Here is a 19,454-nt window from a genome sequence, read left to right as displayed (position 1 = left end):
TGTATGAAAAGGTCCTGTTACAAGCCATGGAGGTCTGTCATGGGGTTATAGCAGCAGACATTTTATAGCCTTGCTGTTGTTCAGGCAGTTGACTTCAGAGTAGAAAAGAGATCTCAGGAAAGTCTGCGAGAAAAAGATATTCTTATGTAGCCTATAAATACCATTGACCCAAACCGTGAGGTGCTTACGCTGGCAAATTTTCAAGACACTATGTAAAGAAACCGGATCCCTCTATCCGTGATCAAATCCACTCTTGGTGGGGAACTTGCTAAATAAGACAAAACATGAGCCTGCTCCCAAATTTACTTCGCTCAACCTAAAACTTGAGTTATTAGCTCATTGGCGATGGGAAGATAAAGTATTAAAAAAACCCAGCGTGGGTGACAGCATCCAGGTCCTAGACCAGGTGAAGAGAAGACTGAAGAAACGAAGGACCAATAACAGGAAGAAGTTTTCCTAGACTGCGTATCCAACTTGATAACATTGTACGGGAAGGTTTTATGGACACCCTTAGGTACAAGCAAACTGAAAGCTTTTAAACAGAGAAGATTTCCATTGAAAAGCTGTGGGGTTCTCCCCCCCCCCCCTTGTGGAAACATGTCAATATTTATAAAGAGTTCATTGGAGCAATTTCACAGCAGCTTTAAGTGTTTTGTTGCACCCTTCCTTTGCATAATTAACAACTTACTAACTCTACAGTCAAAATTTGGTATCTAAATTTGACATTATCAAAATTAAAAATTGCCCCTTTTTCAGTAATATACTTGGTAGACACCACTCCACATAAGTTTCCTCGAGTGCACTGTTATTCACCCCAGATAGGACCTTTTTTCATAAGATATAGGAACTTTCCAAGGAGAAGAATTTTGTTTTTCAGCTATTTGCAGTCATCATCCAATTATGAGCCAACATCACAGTATCTGGCTCACAAGAACCATGGACTCACCTAGGAACTTCTTTACAAGGAGGTTTTTTTTTTTTTTTGGATGAGAAGATGCAGTCAGCTTTATTAAAAGCAATAAATACGATTTGGAAGAGGTCCTGTTTCTAATCAAAGGTAGAGAGGAAAAAGGATGCAATTTGGAAAGGATGCAGCTGAACCCAGAGGAAAAAAAGCTGAAGAAGAATAAGTGACAGTAACCTACTTCTTTTATCGCTTTCCAATCTGTTTTCACACTCTGCCCATTCTGAAAAAGGGCAAGGATTCTGTGCAAACAGAAAAAGAAAAAAAAAAAGAAAAGAGGAAAGGTTTACTTCTGTAAAGTCAGATTAAATTTCCGCAGTGGGAAGGCAGGGCAGGATGATATCATTCCACCTCCTGCTTTCCATCAATTAGACACATTGAATCTGTATCACTAGTTACAGAGGAAAACCCAGAGTAGCTATGTATCACAGATAGGCTAAAGAAAGGAAATAAGCTCATTTCCTATTCAAATGCAAAGCATTATGATCATCTTTTTGCATTCAGGTACCACTTCGCTAGTCCTCACAGCCCACATAAAGTAGTGATGAATTACCAAATCATGATTTTCCAGGCAAGGAACCCAAGCTGAAAAAAGAGCTCAAAGTCAAAATCTAAATTAATCCTCAAGGCTTCCTGACAGCCCAGGCCATGGAATTTGTTCTTCTAGAGCTGCATCCATGCTCCAATATGCTCTGCATCTGACAATTAACTTCCTTAAGGAAAGGTGTTTCTTCCTTCCCTCCATCTTTTTCCGATTATGGCTGGTCTGGATGGTTTGAGAGGCTGGAAGAGGATGCTGAAGTCTTTGAAGACACCTACTGTGCAGCCTTTGTTGCTAGCGTTTAATTTCCTGGAGCCTGTGCCGTGCCTCTATCGGAACCATCCTCAAGTTAATTTGAGGAAACAAGTACTAGGAGTATTAAAATGGCTTGCCCAAAGTCAGGCATCAACGCAGGGCAAGCCCTGGGCTCGAGGTAGCACCCCTTTGCAAAGTGACTCACCATAGAAAGGATTTGATGTTTTTCCAGGCTCTAGAAGCTGGTAACGGTACAGGGAGCTAATAGCCCGTTCAAACCCAACCCACATCAATACAGCCCAAAGAGGCCACGTTTCGAGGGGTTACGAGAAATGAGCTAGAGAGCCTTCGGGCAGCATGTTTGGCAGGTGCCCATCCCAGGAAAGGGCCACCAACACTGGCATCCCTCCTCAGCCATTTTTGGCCGCCACGATGAGAGATCTCACTAGCTGCAAGACCACCCGAGAGAACGGGAGGTATTTTGGCAAACGCGACAGTCGTAGCACGGTCATTTCGGGGACACCTGCGCTCAGGAGAAAGAGGCAACTCGAGCATTTGCCACCCAGGCACCGTTCCTTGCGGTGCTCCAGACAAGCACCACGCAGCCACAAGTGGTCCTGGACCCAGCTGCTCCCACCCCGCCGAGCACATCTGGGAGCCCAGCTACCAGGAACAAAACAACTAAAAACAGCTGGATGAGGAAATTAAGGGGGAGGGCAGGGACAGGGATCAAAATGCCACACTGGAGCACTCCATCAGGCTTGGGAAGCACACAGAATGCAAATAAAAATGGAAATAATTTTGTTCGCTACAATTCAGAGACAAAACACGTCTAACCTTATCTGAAAGGACTGTGACAAACCCAAAGCAGAGGTCGTGCCTTCCCAAGCAAACACAGAGTAGACCAAGAAAACAGAACCAGAGACAGTTCATCTCAGTATTGGCTTTTCACAATTAAATCCGTGTGTGTGTTTGCACAGAGGAGCTCGCTGAAATTTAAGCGAACAGCAGCAAACCTCAAAGAACAGGAGAAATCTCACTGCATCCCTAAAGTATGCAGCAGCGGAGATGTTGCAAAGATGCCAACTGGCAGGAAACGAGGAGGGAACACAGTATTCCTAAGAAACCTCCTCATTTTTCCCATTGATGATCTGAGCCAATCCAAAGGAGCGAGGAGGAGGAGGAAGCTCAAACCTTTCCCCTAAATCAGGGTAAGAGGGAAAGAAAACACTAATTTGAAAATGAGCAGACCACACAGTAAGAGAGAAATAAAAATAGTAAGAGAAAGCAAGCTTATTTTCTCTTAGTCTTTCCTTATTTAACTATTCGTTCAGGACTAACCATACAAGATGCACCAAATTAAAAGTTTATATCGGTTTTCTGCCCACGGCCCATCGGTAAGGGCTGCGGGTCTCAGCGTACGCTCCGAGTCAGCTCAGGCGAAGCCTTCTCAGGCAGGCTGGGGACCTCACAGCCACAGAGGCCAAAACCAAGCAAGAGTAAGAGAGGAGGAGACCCACGTAGGGATGGCAAGGACAGCCAGGCTGCAATGAAAGCTCACCTTTTAACAAAGCCCTCGAGGAGAAAACAAAAATGCAATAGGGTGGTCTGCTATTTGTAGCAGGAAAGGGAGAGCAGCCACTAAGGTGTATCAGAAGCCCATAAAACTTCAAGCAAAGCAGCTACGTTGTCCTCCACCAAAAGAAAAAGCATGTGTGATTTGTTTTCTCAAAGGCAGCCCCTGGGCGGGCTGCCCTGAGCCTCGTGATGATTTAGGGTAAGCCATGGTCCTGCTAGCGACAAAGCCCAGGCTGGCTAGGAGCCGAGCCTGCTGTCCTCAGCAAGTCTTCTGTCCTTGCAGGATTGAGTGGAAAAACTTTTATTTAGCTATTGTTTACAAAAGGGAGAGGCATGACTCAGGAGGAATCAGCTGGAACTGCAGTACTAGAGATAAGAACTAAACTCCCAGTAGAGATCAGAGTCTCCCAGAAGGTCCTGGAGAAGGGAACGAGGGTAGAAGTGCCACATGCTCAGCTGCAATCTTTGAGAGGACTCACCTGGAGGACGCAATAAGGTGCTGGGTCACCAGAGAGAAGGGACAGGCGGATTTCTTCCAAAACCACCAAGAATCAGCCACCCCAGCAAACTAGCAAAACAGCAGCTCTTAGGGACAGCCTCCCTGGGCACAAGAGGTGGAGACAGCTAAAGCCAAAACCCAAGGCTCTCCCTCAGCAACCAAAAGGCTGGTTTGGATCACAAACAGCTACGAGGCTTGGTGTTTCTGTCAGCATTCCCCATTACCCACTGGAGCGGCCTTACAAGCTTGCGGCGGCATTCAACGCCGGAGAAGGCCAGCGCAACAGGAAGGCGGCACTGGGGGACATCAGAGACCTACTGGAAAGCACCAGCCTTCCCCGCAGGGTGCTACGGAGAGCTCCATCCAGAGAACGACTTCTGCAAAACCCCTTGCACGTATGGATATTGCTCAAAACCCACTGCGGGGCCAAGCAGCTCCCAACAACTTACACTGGGGCAGCAGCTGGTCCATGCTGCCTGCTCTGAGAAACAGCTGGAAAATAGCCTCAGGTCCAGGCAAAATAGTTTCACAAAAGCAAGCAGAGCTCCAACAGCTTTCTCAGGGGAGCCTGGACCGCACCCCAGGCAACAGAGCCTTGCACACTGGGCCAGGCTTTTGCTGAGGTCCCTGCCCTGGTAGATGGTGGTTTCACCTCCAGCTGCCTGTTCCCATTTCCCCAGCTGTGGCCCACGAGCAGATCCACAAGCACTGCTCACCAGCTGCAGTGCTGACTCAGCTAGAGTGGCTCAATCCTCGTCAGAGGTGCTTATAGCTGATTTGCACCCCCAGCTCAGCTCAGGGAACAGTAACTTGCCACCAGCCAGCCAGGGACACCCCACCACCACTCCTGCAGCGAGCATCCATCTGCGCCCCGTTTCAACGCTCGCCTTGGTACCAAAAGCAATTTCTCCTCCTGAATTCCTTGCGTGTTTCCTCCCAGCCAAAAAAATTTTAGTCAAACGATTTCAGAGCTGCAAAAAAATATATACCTTTTTAAAATAAAATCCACGCTACAAGCTAATTATGAGGTATTTACACTGCAGCAACCCCTGTGACTTGCCATCTGTGCACCGAGCCCCAGCGTTCTCAGAGCTGTCGGAGGCAGTCCCTGCACAGCTTGCTTGTTTGTTCTGGTGCTACTAGCACTGATTTCAGAGGGCTGGGGGGAGGTTAAAAGCAAAGAAAAAAAAACCCCTTAGTTTGTATACAAAAATGTCACAGAGTAATAAAGATGAACGTGTGCTGGCCCGCTTTCCTGAAACACAGCCCTCATTCCTATCACCCTTCGCGTGCGTCGACCCATGCCGCAAGCCGGGATCCAGGCTGGCACGTGCCTCAGCAGCAGCTATCGCAGTGTCTGACCAGAGGGACTGTTACTGCTGCTGACGGCAGGGGCTGGAGGCACAGAAGGATTCTCATCTCCCAAAGGGAGTTTTTGGTCTTAAGAGTTAGAAAAAAAATCCTTTTTTTCCACTCCAGTATTTTATGGGAAATAGCTCAAGCCAAAGCTCTGGACACACAGCACTAGCTCAAGCCATTGGGCTGAGTGCTGGGGGGAACCTCCACACCCCCTGCCCAGAGCCCAACATGGGGGACCTCTGAGCTCCTCCATATGCCATACCCCTGCTGCAAGAGGCTGAAGGGACCCCACGCAGACCCACCACAGACGATGCTTTAGCAAGTGCAACAGAGTCTGCACAAGCCTTTTACAGCTGAACTAGACCAGCTCCACTAAGGAGCATCCCTAGCAGCTGCGGCAATTTAATTCTGCAGGATGGATAAGGCATTGGACACTACCCCAGCCCCTACGTAAAGGCCACCGACTCACTTCTAGCAGCTCCGCAAGCCGTTGCTTTCGGGAAGTCACCCATCCCAATTCAGCCATCTCCCCAGCGATGCTTGCTCCGACTCCCTGGCTCCCAAAGGAGCCCCGCGTCCGGCTGCTTTCTCTCTTTACTCGGCTGTCTCGAGCTTCAGGACTACCCAAGCAGCACTGCCCAGAGAGCCACCGCAGCTCCCTCCAACGCTGCCAAGGAGAGAGGGCATAAGCCAAGAGGCCACGTCGTCCTCCCAGTGCGCTGGCCAGAGCCAGCACAACGTTCCCCATCTGAGCCAGCAGCAGCCACACGCACACCTGGAAAACCCAGCCACGGACATGGCTCCTCTGCCAAGGAGCTAAATCCATCTTCTGGGGTCCACTCACCCTTCGGCAGAGCCCCCCAGCTCTTTGCAGCTGGTGATTTCGCCTGCCTGCAGCATCCTCTTCATAGCTGTTTGCTGCTGTAGGCAAACTGCAGCGGCTGAAAGCATCAAAGGGAGGGGTGATGTGGTTTGAGAGGGGAAAAAAGCTCAAAGAATCCTTTCTGCAGGAACACAGGCACCTTGTAGAGAAACCAGTTTTAATGGATAGATTCTCCTTTGCTTCCTAGTTTACGTTCATGACTTCCCTTGACCTGCGCGTACGTAAGTGGTCTGAAGATTTCCCCAAGCCATTTATTTACAGCTGCAAACCACCGCTTCCTATCTCACTTAAAACGTCAGAGCGTTGCCAGCAATGTTTTGTTTTGCTGTTCCCTAAGACTGAAACATTTGTTGGGTGTCAGGAATATTTGCGATTGGAAACTACAGACACCAGACAGGACCAAGTCGAGACTAGCCATAAGGATGCGTCCTTTCTACAGCTGCAGCAGTCGTGGGACATCAGAGCCACAAGAAGAGTCCTGGAGACTGGAGAAACATGGTGTTGGATACCCTGAGCCATGCAGTGCTTGCTTCGGTGACTTTGCCTACTCCTCCCTACCTTTGCCTCCCTTCTCACACCACAGCTCTCCTTCACCTTCTTCACCAGACTTCACCGAGGAAAGTCTGCACTTTCCTCTCCCTACATTCTGTTTCTTGTTCTGCCTAGGCACCACACTCGCCATGACAGATCCCAGCCGTGGCCTCCAGGCACCTCCGTGATAGCACTAAACACCACCTTTACCAATATAGAGATCATCCCAAGAGCCCCATAGGAAGTTGTAGCACTCCATCTCCTAAGCAGTTTTCCCCTCTAATATCCAACTTGTACAGTCCTGGAGGTCCCTGAAAGCATCTTACCGAGATGCAGAGTTCAAGATGACAGACAGCTTCCTTCTTAAGCTTCTAACGTTCACATGGAAAGGCCTTTTGGCTAAAAACCTTCGAGCTTATTCTTAGCTCGTAAGGGATTCGGGTATGTGGAAAGTCTGGAGAAAGCCGGACAAGCCTGCCCTAGAAGCAGATCAAAACCAGAGCCACCTCCTCAGAGCCCCTGCTCACTCCCTCCACCACTTTTCCCCCTGCCCCAGCCCTCCGCCCAAACACTCGGGCAAATGAAACGGATTTTTAATCACCCATGCACTACACAAATTTACATTTCATTTTGCTCATCTCTCTAATTTCATGGGCTCCATTTGGCTATAGCTTAACTCCTTTGTGATCAAATTAGGTACAATAGAAGTTCTCTCTTCACACTTTTTTTAAGCTATTCCTGCCAGATTCAGCCAGCTATTGTGGTAGCTCTGACCATGGCCGTATTTAGGCTTCTGCACCCACCTGCAGAGATAAGCATGGCCATGGGAAAATACACAAGGATTAATTCATCATATGGCCTGTGGTCCCCTTCTCCATCCCCGAGGGGAATGTCTTCCCTACACCTGCTTATGTGCCACAACCTTGGGTCATCTTTCCAACAGGAGCTGCCCGACAAGCTCAACTCCTTGGTATTACAGCAGGGTAACAGCATGCACACGCACGTTCACATCCACACACGTGCACTTGCATTGTACAAACGTCTAACGTACGTCACCCTAGCACGCGCCAGAGCAGAGCTGTCAAACCAGGCACGTGCGTGCACACAACCCCGGTGCTTATTGAATAAGCACGTACGCTTCATGGTGAAATTTAGCCCTTGGAAAGTCCTCGCTGTGGGGAATTCAGCTGGACACAGAGATCTTTCTCTGACATGAAATATTCTGCGAGCCTGACGCTCGGCGCTCCCGCGGACAGGATGCGGTAAGTACATCTTCCCTCTCTCCTCCTCTGCCTCCCGGTATCTGGCTGCCTATTCTGGCTTTCATTGCAACACCTTTATTACTCCAGCGGCCTTTCCCAGACAGCAGCGCTTCCTCGTGTTGCAGCTCAGACCAAAGGACATTAACATGATGGAACGGTTTGCAAAGGTCAATGCGATTATTTGATGCTCTCAAAATGTCTGGATTCCTTCAGGATTTCCCTTGCTTTTTCTCTTGCTACAAAAAAAAAAAAAAGAGGGTGGAATGAAGGAAGGGGGAGAGCCAGCCCCAGCTCCAGGTGCAGCCCACCCCAAACCCTTCCCAACTAGCTGAGCTCCCCTATGGGCATCTGCTGAAACTCCCATATAAGCAGGAGCGATCAGGTGGTCATGAGACATCCAACTGCTGTCAGGAAATTTCTCTACCGTGGTTTGAGGTTATGTCTTTCAATATTATTTTCCTCAATCTCCCTTTTCTTTTCTTGAAAATAATCAGTTTGCTCAGATTCTTGCGGTGAAAAGCTTCCAGTAAGTTCCAGCATGGAATCTAGGCAAAAGGACAGATTATCTGCCTGCAGTAGGACACCTCACTTAGAGCAGCCTAATAACATAAAAATGATATATTTTAAGTCCTGCTCCCTCAATAATACCTTTTAATGTACTCAACTTATTTTAACATTATAAATAAAAGTGCTGGCACACACCGAGGTTTCTTTTGGAAGGGGGGAGCGGCGTGCTCTCCAGCTCCTTAGCCTCTCCGAGGTTTGGTTGCCAACCTCAGAGCTGGAACTCCGAGTTACTTTAATAAGCAAAATATTCCATTTTCCATGTATTGTTGCTCTTCAGAATGGATCGAGTTCTTGGGATTGACGAGGAAAAGCTGCAGATTTCTTCAGAGCAAAACGCAAACCTCATCAAAACCGTATTACAGACCATTACGATGGGGCTGCGACTGTCGCCTGGACAGTCATCTTCACGCCTCTCCGGGAGAGGAGGACTGGCTCCGACTTGCCGTGCTGGTGTCTCATCTCCAGCAGCTCCCAGGTCCCTCCTGCTGCTGAAGGTTTGGTCACTCTTACCATGCTAGTCTCTGTGCAACAGAAGCCAAAAGATTATTTCAAGCCCACCTCCCTCTGCTGCTCCGAGGCCCAAACGTCTGGAAAACTGCAAACCCAGACCCAAAACTTGGTACTTTGAGATCATCTTTTAACGTGGGAGATGGGAAATAGCCCTGAAAAGATATTATCAGTGGTGTTTTCCACAGTTTCATGAACAAAGCTTTCCCTACTTTTTGTTTTTAATAAATCCAGTGTAAATTGGAAGCTCCGGGGGATTTTTCCACATGTACTAACACATTGCCTACATCCTCTTGGATGCGGGTCTGTTACTGTAGGGATGGTTCATGTGCTGCTGACAGTACTAAGCACCTCGTTCTCCAGCAAAGAAGAGCTGAAAGCCTTTTGCTGGAAAAAAAAGAGAAAAGAAACTTGGCAACTCTGAGCTGATCGGAGGGGGAACGAGGCAGTATCACCAGCACCCGTATTCACAGATGGCCGAGAATACAAATACCTACTTAGAACACGGCCCCAGAGGTACCAGAAACTCACTATTTGCCTTCGGGCCTTCTGGAGGCAGGTTGGCTTCCTGGATAAATGGTTTTGTTGTAAAATGTCATTTTGTTCCAATGACTTCATCACGAAGAAGGGTGGCCACGGGGCTTGGGGGGATTGCTGGCAGCCGTGCAGAGCCGCTCTCCAATATTCCCTGGCTCAATCACCTCCCCAAGCACCATTATCTCCAGTCGTGCACAGAGCTCATCTCGCCACTCCATGTAGATTCCCCAGGCACCGGCTTCCATACGATAGGTTTTTCTTTTGCCAAAAAACACTGAACAACATTGACCTGCACGTTCTGGCATCACCGCTTCTCATGGAACACGCATCTGCTTTCACATCCAAGTAGGATAACTGAGGTTGTTTTTGTTGTAATTCTGATACAGCTGCATGACTGAAGAGTCATAGATGGAGCTGTTATGGAGCAATTGACCTGGTCCGCTGCTCCCCAGAACGATGATCGCAAGCAGACCAGCTGAAGAGTGGGTGTGGAACTGGCAGAGCTAAACCAAGGGGTCCCCACCCCATCAACTTCTCCTTTCCCCAAGGGTCTCGCATTAATAAAAAAGGGTGTGTCGACATTACGCCAAGAAACCAGAGCGGGATTTCAGTTGCATAAAGCGGGCGAGCTGCTCTCGTCCTTGCAAGGGCTTGGGGACTGATCCCAACGAGGGCAACGGAAAGATGCCCTGAGATGAAGCTCTTCCAATATCCGCACAGCAACACCATTTCAAACAAACCCGCTCAGGTACGTCCACCCACACCGTACCTTATCGTGCTTGTACTCTTGCTTTCTCCAACCGGGCTAGGCACCCAAAGGGGTCCTACGGCATTCGGACTCCAAGGCCCTAGATGCTGACAGACATACAGCATACCCACCACTGAGGGAGTTGAGTTCATGATCAGCATTCCTTGGTGTAACCATAATACAAAAGCTACTCATAATTTGTAGCGTCCACCCCTGGAGCTAAAAACAGAGACTTTTGGAACAGACTCAGTGCAGCCGTCTGAATGGGTGCAGCTGCAAACCCTTATAAACTTCCCATCGGCGCCGGCGACAGCCAGCTGTGGGCTGCTCTGCGGAAGCTGGATCCTAGCAGAAGTCCAGCACTGCAAAAAAGGTAAGGTGCGTCTCAGAAGACATTCAGATTTTGAACCATGGTTTTGTTCCAGATCAGGAAAAAACAAACTGAAAATCCTGAGCCTTCTGCAAAGAAACAGCAAAGTCGGGGTGGGGGGGAGGAGAAAATCTTCATTTCAGGTCAACCGAAATGTTCCATTTCACTTTACACCCTACGCATGTGCTCGCACATGTAAGAGTTGGGTATGTTCTTTTAATTAAGACTAAAATCAAGATAGCATACCATTACAATGTCCCAAATCACTTCTGCGACACGTAACATTTTATTCTGAAAACGTATCTCAAATTGAGAAGTCTCTCCTCATTTTTAGGCCCTTCTTCCCTCACAGCCACACAGAGAAAACAGCAGATTCAACTCCCCGCTTCACACTGAGGGCAAGTTACAACTGCTAGATCTCAGCCAACCCTCCCTGTTAACAAATACATCCTGATCCTATCAATCCTTGCAAAACTTCTGGAATGGCTCTTGTTTATAAAGGCAAGACCTACAGCAGGACACTCAAAATATTTCATATTATGCTATGCTACAGTGCCTTCTTGACTGGCATGTTCAAAAACACTTGGAACAGATACGACCGGGATCAGACAGAGCTCCCAAGCCTTCTCCTGTTGTTGGGAATTCACATGCAAAGCCAGTAGTGATAAGAAAAGGAAAGAAGGATAGCGAAAAGAAGATATTCTCATGAAAGGCACTGGCGTTGTCCAGAAACAAGAAAACCTCCCTGTGGGAACTCTATCCTGTTTCATACGTACATCTGAATTTAATGCTTCACTGAAATCTCTTTACAGAAGTACCGAGCTCTACAGCAGAATAACCATCACACCAAAGGCTAACCCCAAGTGCCCTTAAAAAAAAACCAAACCCACACAACACGACACACACACCATCACCAGAATTTCTGCCAGATTCTGCTCTTCATCCATCCATCCCCACAGGCAAAACCAAATATACTTTGATCGCCCAAGCGCCTTCCCTGACAAAAATGTGAGGAGGAGAATGCCGGTGGCTGCATTTCATCAACAGTAGTTTTACAATTGGTTTTACAGTATTTCCTTCTGTAGGACCTTTCTTATGTTTATGCTGCTCTTATAGGCCAAGAATCTCCCATGCCAACTTACCAGCCTGGAGTTGTCTATTATTTTCACACTCAGCCCAACGAGCGGTTGTCCTGTCGAAGCCGTTAGCAGTACTTACAGCATCTCCATGTCTCAAACATGGAGGCAATGGTGTCCAAAACTGCTGAGCAGAGGCGGCGCGGGGCTAGCTGGCTCCCTACCAGTCAGCTGTGTCGCAAGGAAGACGAGGAAAGCCAACGAGCCATGCTGGTACCTTGGAGTTACCCGTCTCACAAGCATGCTGCTGTTGCTTTGATAAAACAGCCTGCGCTACACGTGCTAAGGAACGACTCTGTGATGTCCATTAGTGCCTCGCATAACCACAAACGCCCAAACTTTACAGGAATCCAGAGTAATTTTTAAGAGTCAAGCTTGTGCCAGCCCGTTAAACAGAAAATGCCAAAGCAACAGAGCGCAACTCGGATAACCTAGGTTCACTTCCTAGTTTTCCAGCAGATTTTTGTGCTGTTCTAGTTTCTCATCTGCTAAGAGGAAAGCAGGAACATCTCCTAACCCCGAGTATGCAGAGCACCCTGAATCGAGCCCTTGCTTTAGCCCATTCTTGCTCCTGTAATTCAAACGGTTACTAAGGTCAAGCACAAGCTTTGTGTATTCAAACTCCACTCCAAATCCCACTTTCCAACAAAATAAGCCACCTCTCCCTGGTAAGCACCATGAGCTGACTTCAGCTCAGATCCTTCTATAATGGAGACTCCCCACCAGACTTACAGGCAACCCAGCAGGAGCAGCTATCTGCCTACAGTCTTCCATAACACGATATAACAAGGTTGCTATGCCCTAGGAAAGATGCAGCAAGAACCAGACCGTCCTATCGGCCCCGCCTGAGACGAGCTTAAGGAATAACCCGATGATTTCTGCGAGCGACAGTGCCAATGTCACTGGGAGGTAAGCCCAGAAAGCCAAAGGGCTTTCTAAAAATTAAACTGCGTGGGCATGCAACCAGCTATTTGACCACACATCTTTTGTTATTTATCCCCCGGCTGCCACACAGCCTGTATAATCACCAGTAACGTACCAAGGTACACGCACACACATACGCTGTGCTTTTTCAAAAAAATAACTGCTGAAAAGCTGCCTTTAGGAAAACATCTGCAGCCATAGACTCCTATCCACTATCACACCATGCTCCAAAACTCCCGGCTCAGTAAAATAGATGAATGGACCTCCAGAATAAGGATGAGGTCTACAAACATAACCCACAGCAGTATCTAAATTAGGAGTCCAGTTGCTCTTAGCGATCTTCTATAACTCTTTTGTAGACGTCTAAAAAAATAAGTTCAGATCTTGCTTGGGCTGAAATCAAGATTTGGAGATGCCCATCTCTCCTCATTGACTACAGAGGGTCCAAAGCTAAATGGGATGGAAGTGAGGTTTTGGTTACCCTGGACAGGGCACAGTCATCCACAGAGCTTGCACACACCAAACTCTGCCCTGCACAGAGCCACGTATAATTTTTCTGCAAAACCACATCCTCAAAGCAGGCTGATAAGCAGGTTCCTCTTATCCAGGGACATAACTGAAAGGGGAAGGGCAAACCTGGGACTTCAAATCTTCAGGAAGTGAACAGCGAGAAGAAAGGACTTTACAACCAAGCAGCCCTTCCTCAGCTCTCATTCATTGCCACCAAGGCAGTGAAGGCACCTAGCACAAGGCGCACACACCTGGACTAGACTGGAGCAAAGCGGAGGCAGCAGGCTGCATTAGCACAGAACTCCACATTGGCTAATTAGCTCTGCTAATTAGTACAGCTGATACAACCACACTGCCTCTGGTACCCAGCTAGATCACTGACCTACCTTTTATCCTTGCATAGCACTGCAGGCACCTCTCAGGTGACAGCAAGTGGGAGATAATATAGGATAATTGAGAGAAAAATCTACAGTTCCCACCTCTACCTTCTTCCCTCCAACAACTTCCCCAAGAATTTCAATCCCAGATCAGGCTCTGAGGACAAAACCCTGCTCAACTTCAGGATCATAAGAGACAACTTTAATCCCCGAGTCAGCTACTGAGTCTTATGCAGTGTAACTCAACTTTGCACAAAACAAAACTTCTGTGGAAAAATCCCCAAGTAGTAACAGACATAGGGGACAAAGTTCCATATACAAGCATTTATTCTTAACTGTGAATCTGGGATCCTGAGAAGCTCAAATCAAAATTGCAGGTGAACTAACTCCAAAGAGCTATGCAGGGCTTCCTTCTCTAGCACATCTCCTTTGAAAAGGTAACAGGGAACGTCAGCAACTGGCAACAGTGGTGGGTAAATGGTCTGCACTAGATTCCTCCCTTCCTCTTTAGGGCGGGGAAAGTGCCCAAGTTCAGGGTCAGACAGCACGGCCCTGGCTCCAAGTCAGTTTTAATCAAATGAGCTTCCAGGCTGGCAGAAAGTAAGGCATAAACAAACTAGGCTAAACCTAATTACAGAGGTGAGGGAAAAAAAGCATATAAAGCATAACAACTGAAGAACCATAATTCAACAGCCTACATTATAGGGGAAATATAAAAAAAAAGAATCATACTAGTGGTCTCCGAGCCCAAAATTTGGTTAATTTATGCGCCATCAGCAGCACAACAGGTTAGAAGCCCTGACTTCAGAAGTTATCAGCACCAGACTTTCAGGGGAAATTAAACCCTCCCCAGAATGTGCCCCAGCTTAGAGATGAGCATCACCAGGGACGACTTCTTTGGCTCAGCAGAAGAGTACGATAAGGAAAGATTTGCTCACGTGCACGTTTTTGAGAGATCTCAGTGTGTTCAAACTTGGCTATAACTTTGGCACTTAAATACACTCCAGACCTGGATGGCTCAAAGGGACAGCATTGTTTGAAATCTCCAGACCTCCAGGAAATAAATGGAAAACTTTTATAGTTAGCATGCAACAGGGGTCAAGGGCAGAGCATGTGTGCAGTGTGCGAGCGTCAAGATGTACATTTAAGAAAACAGATTTGCACATCTAAGTTGGAAGGGTCACGGCCTGTCTAATCACTGGGGGACCATCTCCTCCACCCCCATCACGCAGCAGGGAGGGAAACGGGGGGACGGTTATCTTCCACGTGCGGGCCAGGAAAACCAGTGTCATACATTTGCCCTTTCCAATGCAAGATGATGGATGCGAAGCGATGGATAAAGCCAGCACAGGATACATCCCTCCTTGCAAGGGAGGAGAAAGGGGGAAGTTGACTGACTCAGAAACGTGCAGCCTGCTCTGCCATCTGCTCCTGGAACAGCACGATTGTATTCCGGCCATTAGACAGGGCTTGTGCAAAAGTCACAATCCGGTGCCAGTCCTCCCTGGTTGGAGTTTCTCAGGACTATATTTAGCCCTTTCGGGGAGGAAAGGCATGTTATTGGTTGTTACTAGTACAAAAACATGTGATTCGATCGGCAACAACATTTGATTCCACCAGACCACAGTATCATTTGAGTCCTCGTAACAGCCACGGTTCCTGTTTCTAACTTCCCAAGCGTTTTGGAGTGTTACTTTTCTTATTTATTGCCTGCTACACAACACATTGAACGAAGAGAGACTTGCTGCATGCTGAAATTTAGACCCACTGTGTCCCATCCAGATCAGAGCAAAACAGCTTGGGATTGGGAAATACAGTCTGCTACACAACGTGATTTAACCCGTAAATCTATGATTTCACTGGCACAGCTGCTATTTTGTAACATCAGACTAGACATCAATAAGGAAAGAGTTTGCTGGCACTGCAAAAGCCTATCATGTGGCTCAGCTAATTAAAAACTGACCTAGTCCATGATCATTAAATGTTGTAATCGCATGCCTGCAAGTGATTAGATGTAGAAACAGACACCCCCCTTCCTTGTTCCCATAGATCACACAGATCAGCAGCAGAATAAGTCTAACTCAAGGGCCCCGATGCTCAATCCTTTTTATAAACACCAGGGCTTAGCTTTTGTCAGCGGTGAGGACCCGTGAGTTTTAACTGTTCATCGTTTCCTCTCGCTCCACGACCAGGTTTTTGCCAGACGTGGAGGAGTCGGCATTGACTTCAGCCCCTCTGCTCTCACCGCTTCCCTATTTCACCAAATGCTTTGTACTTGAACCGGATCGCAGCCAGGGTGCTAAGGCTAATATATCTTAAGCAGTGCTAGAAAGGTGATTTAGGTGGAGGCGATGCTATCGGAGGACAAATTCCAGCCTTGGCACTCAATCCTTGACAGGTACATGAAGAGAGAGAAATTGATTTTCAATTCTCTTGAAACTTTGCACTCCCTCTTACGTTCATCTCAGGAGTACGTACGCTCAGCAGAATGGGAAAAGTTAATTAAGGGCAGATGAAAGATGATGGAAGTAGAAGAATGGATAAGAGGAGACCGATAAGAGGCAGCATGTTCCTTGGAGAATGGAGAGAGGAGGCTGCATCGAGAGCCCGTGGCTTATGGGATTCTTCACCCCCAAAAGCCCCAAGTCTGCCCTGCACTCAAAACCCTGGTTCACAGAAGAAATTGCAAAGGTAAAAAAGATCTTTTCCTGAAACTGCTAGGATATGCCAGAGAATTACCACCCTCTCTCTTTTGCGTCGGTGAAACCAGTACGACAACAATCTCTGCCTCTGTTCACCATGTGAAGAGGACAAAATTCCAGTAAACAAAACTCCCAAGCCACATACACTCGTTTATAAATACCTTTGTCCATCTCCGATTCATTAGATTCCGATTGCCTTAGTATTTTTACTCCCAGATATTTGGGCATTTCTTTAGTTGTGGGGGGTTTGTTTTGGGGGGAGGGGGGGAGCACGAGCCTTGTTTAACTCTTATCTCGGTGGCAACCCGTGGAGCTCACGGACACAGTGACATTCTGCAAGATACGCAACACCTTCTGACAACCCAGTTTGCTGATTTTTTTCAGTTTAACCCAGTGTCTCTTCTGTGGCATATTCTCAGAAAGAACATTTAAGTCAACTTATCTCCTTGCTTTATACTCCTTCCAATGACTTGAAAATTCACTATGGGGAAACAGCTCCAAAATATTAAAATGCAAACCCTTTTCATTTCTCCTGCCTCCAAATTCCTTCTTATTTTGCTGCCTCCTTTCTGAGATGAATTTACTAGAATGAAAGACAACATTTCAGGCGCAGGCATTCAGCTGATTTATATAATGGCAAGATATTTTCCATGTGTTTTGTATGCCTCTTAACACTTCTGTTTGCTTTTTTTGACCACTGTTGTGTATGGTGCCAAAGGCTACATTGAGCAACCACAAAGAAGTTTAAGTACTTCTTCCCGATTAATATAATAAACTTAGAACAGAAAAATTGTAGAAGCAGCTCCAATTATTTCTTCTCCTGTGGCTTACTTGGCATTTGTCAGTAAAGAATTCATCTCTTAGCTTCTTTCAGCTTCCTCCTAGCACCCAAGCAGTGCTCGCTTCCAGTGCCACGTCAAAGTTGACAATAAGCCAACACTGATACCAGATGGCCAAAAGGCTACTGCATCTTCCCATCCTGCTGGTCTACCGATGGGGACAGGACCAAGAAGGAAGCAAATGGCCCAGTTAGAAGCACCATAAAATAGCATATAGTGCACTTATCCAGGATTCGCTGGGTGTGAAAGAGGAAGGGAGTAAATACCATGCGAAGGAGACTCTGCGTGCACTCAGTACTTTTACATTACCAGTTTTCTAGAAGTCAAGCCTTGGACTACAAGTCAGCACATTCACCAGCAATACGTTGTGAATGCAGATGTACTAGAACCATTCTGAAATTGTCCCTTCCTCATAAGGAGGAACTCAAGATCTTTCAAGTATTTCCGTGAAATCAAAAACCTGACCCCTCCGGACCAGATCATAAGGAGGCCATTTAATCAGCTAATGGAAATCCAGGTTCAAATCACATACAAGAAGGTCATATAGCCTTTATAAAGTTAGAGCACACCAGGAGAGAAGGTACCGCTCAATCATTTATACAAAGAGGAGCATCAAGAAAGGCAGAAATGGTGTATTTGCATGTGTGTTGTGTAACACAAGTAGATTTCTACAAATACAGACAGGTTTGCCTTAACAAAGCCACATCATCCAATCCATGAGCTACATCCCAGAAAAGTTTCCTTCAATTTTAGCCAGAAGCCCAGTGATTTCTTAAGAACTGTTGATTATTATTTAGAATTAACATTTTAAAACTCTGGCATACGATGGCCTCGGTGGCCTGGTTTGGGGGGGCGGGGGGGGAAGCCATTTGTCTTGGGACGTACTGTGTATGGTTCTTGCCTCTGTTGGTGTACTACTGTACTACGGAGAATAATGTCTCGGTAATCACATTTACCTATGCCTGAAAATGGCAGAATATTCTCCATAGGTAAACGCAATTGCCAAGACTGCTCCATCCAAACCAAGCTGTGTGGCTAGACCATCCTTAGATATACAGTTTAACATCGCACTTGTGTTTTTCTCTCGAAAGCCTGTCAAAGGCTGCAGCTCTCATTTCAGCGCCAACGTGAGTGACATTATTTCTTGGAAGGACACACATACAGACTAGCATAAAGTCAATAATTAGCCTAGATCATAAGCACTCTGTATGTCAAGATTTCAACATGTCACTCGCTGGCAGTTCACAAGACTCCCAGAGCTTCTACTGAAGGACGCGTCACCTTCATGCCAGGATGCTACTTTCTGCCCCGCTGCGTGCCAATCACAAGTGGAAATATTGCATCTTGCAGCTGAGAAACACGGGTAGGAGGGTCGTGTTTCCTACCTCATTCTTGGATCATTTCTCTTCAAGTCTCTCTGGATATATCCCATCATTACTGCCTTGGCCATCCTTCCCTCTTTTTGCCCTATATCCAGCCTACAGTTCGCCCACCCCAACCCCTGCAATTCTCTCTCCTGTCAAAAGAATGTCCTCCTCTACATCTCCTCCAAATCCAAGGGAATTTTAGGTTTCTTGACCTGAATGGTTAGTCACATGCCTTCAAAGCTTGCCAGAAAGTCTCTTTCAAACCTCACCCAAGCAAAGCCTTTTTAATTGCTCTTCTGTGCTATTTCCTTGCACCGCATGCTACATAACATAAAAAGGTACCTTATTGTTCTTGCACACTTTTCCTTTTTACTATAAACTGCAGTTCTTCTGTCATTTGTAAAGCAGAAAAGCACTTTAATAGAAAGGCCAACTCCCAAGAGGCTGTTGGATTTACTGAGCATTGACAGGGCTCTCGGTGCTCTGCTAATACAGAAAAGAAAGAGGAGCTCCCTCTCCGAAATGCTCATGATCTAAACTAGAAATGACAGGATTATGGCTGTGTTAAGCAGTGATCTGGCTCTGCACAACCCCCAGAAGATGACATGTTCCCAACCCTTACGGCACTTCGAGGCCAAATAGATGTACAGTATAAAACAAGCTCCGAAGGAAAGGTTTTGCGGAGAGTATTTTTTCTTAGGTATTTAGGCTGCAGTTCAGCATGTTATTTCAGCATGAGACTAGTCTCACTGGACACGAGGTTAGTCTCATGCCTTAACCTAGGAATGTGCTTAGCTACACTGCTGAACTGTGACCTCTTGGATTTACATTGGGTCAAAACCCGTGCTTGCAGCAGGGGAGACCAGTGAATCAGAGAGATACAGGATGAACCAAGATCCAACCTCCCAGCTGTGCTGGGCGTTTATTACCATTTTACACTCTAACATCTCATCGCTGTATGGTGTCATACAAGAACTGCGCGCATACATCCAGCAGGC

This window comes from Mycteria americana, chromosome 8 (genome assembly GCF_035582795.1).
Source record: "Mycteria americana isolate JAX WOST 10 ecotype Jacksonville Zoo and Gardens chromosome 8, USCA_MyAme_1.0, whole genome shotgun sequence".
In the NCBI taxonomy this organism is placed as follows: Eukaryota; Metazoa; Chordata; class Aves; order Ciconiiformes; family Ciconiidae; genus Mycteria; species Mycteria americana.
Note: the sequence above shows the minus strand (reverse complement) of the source record.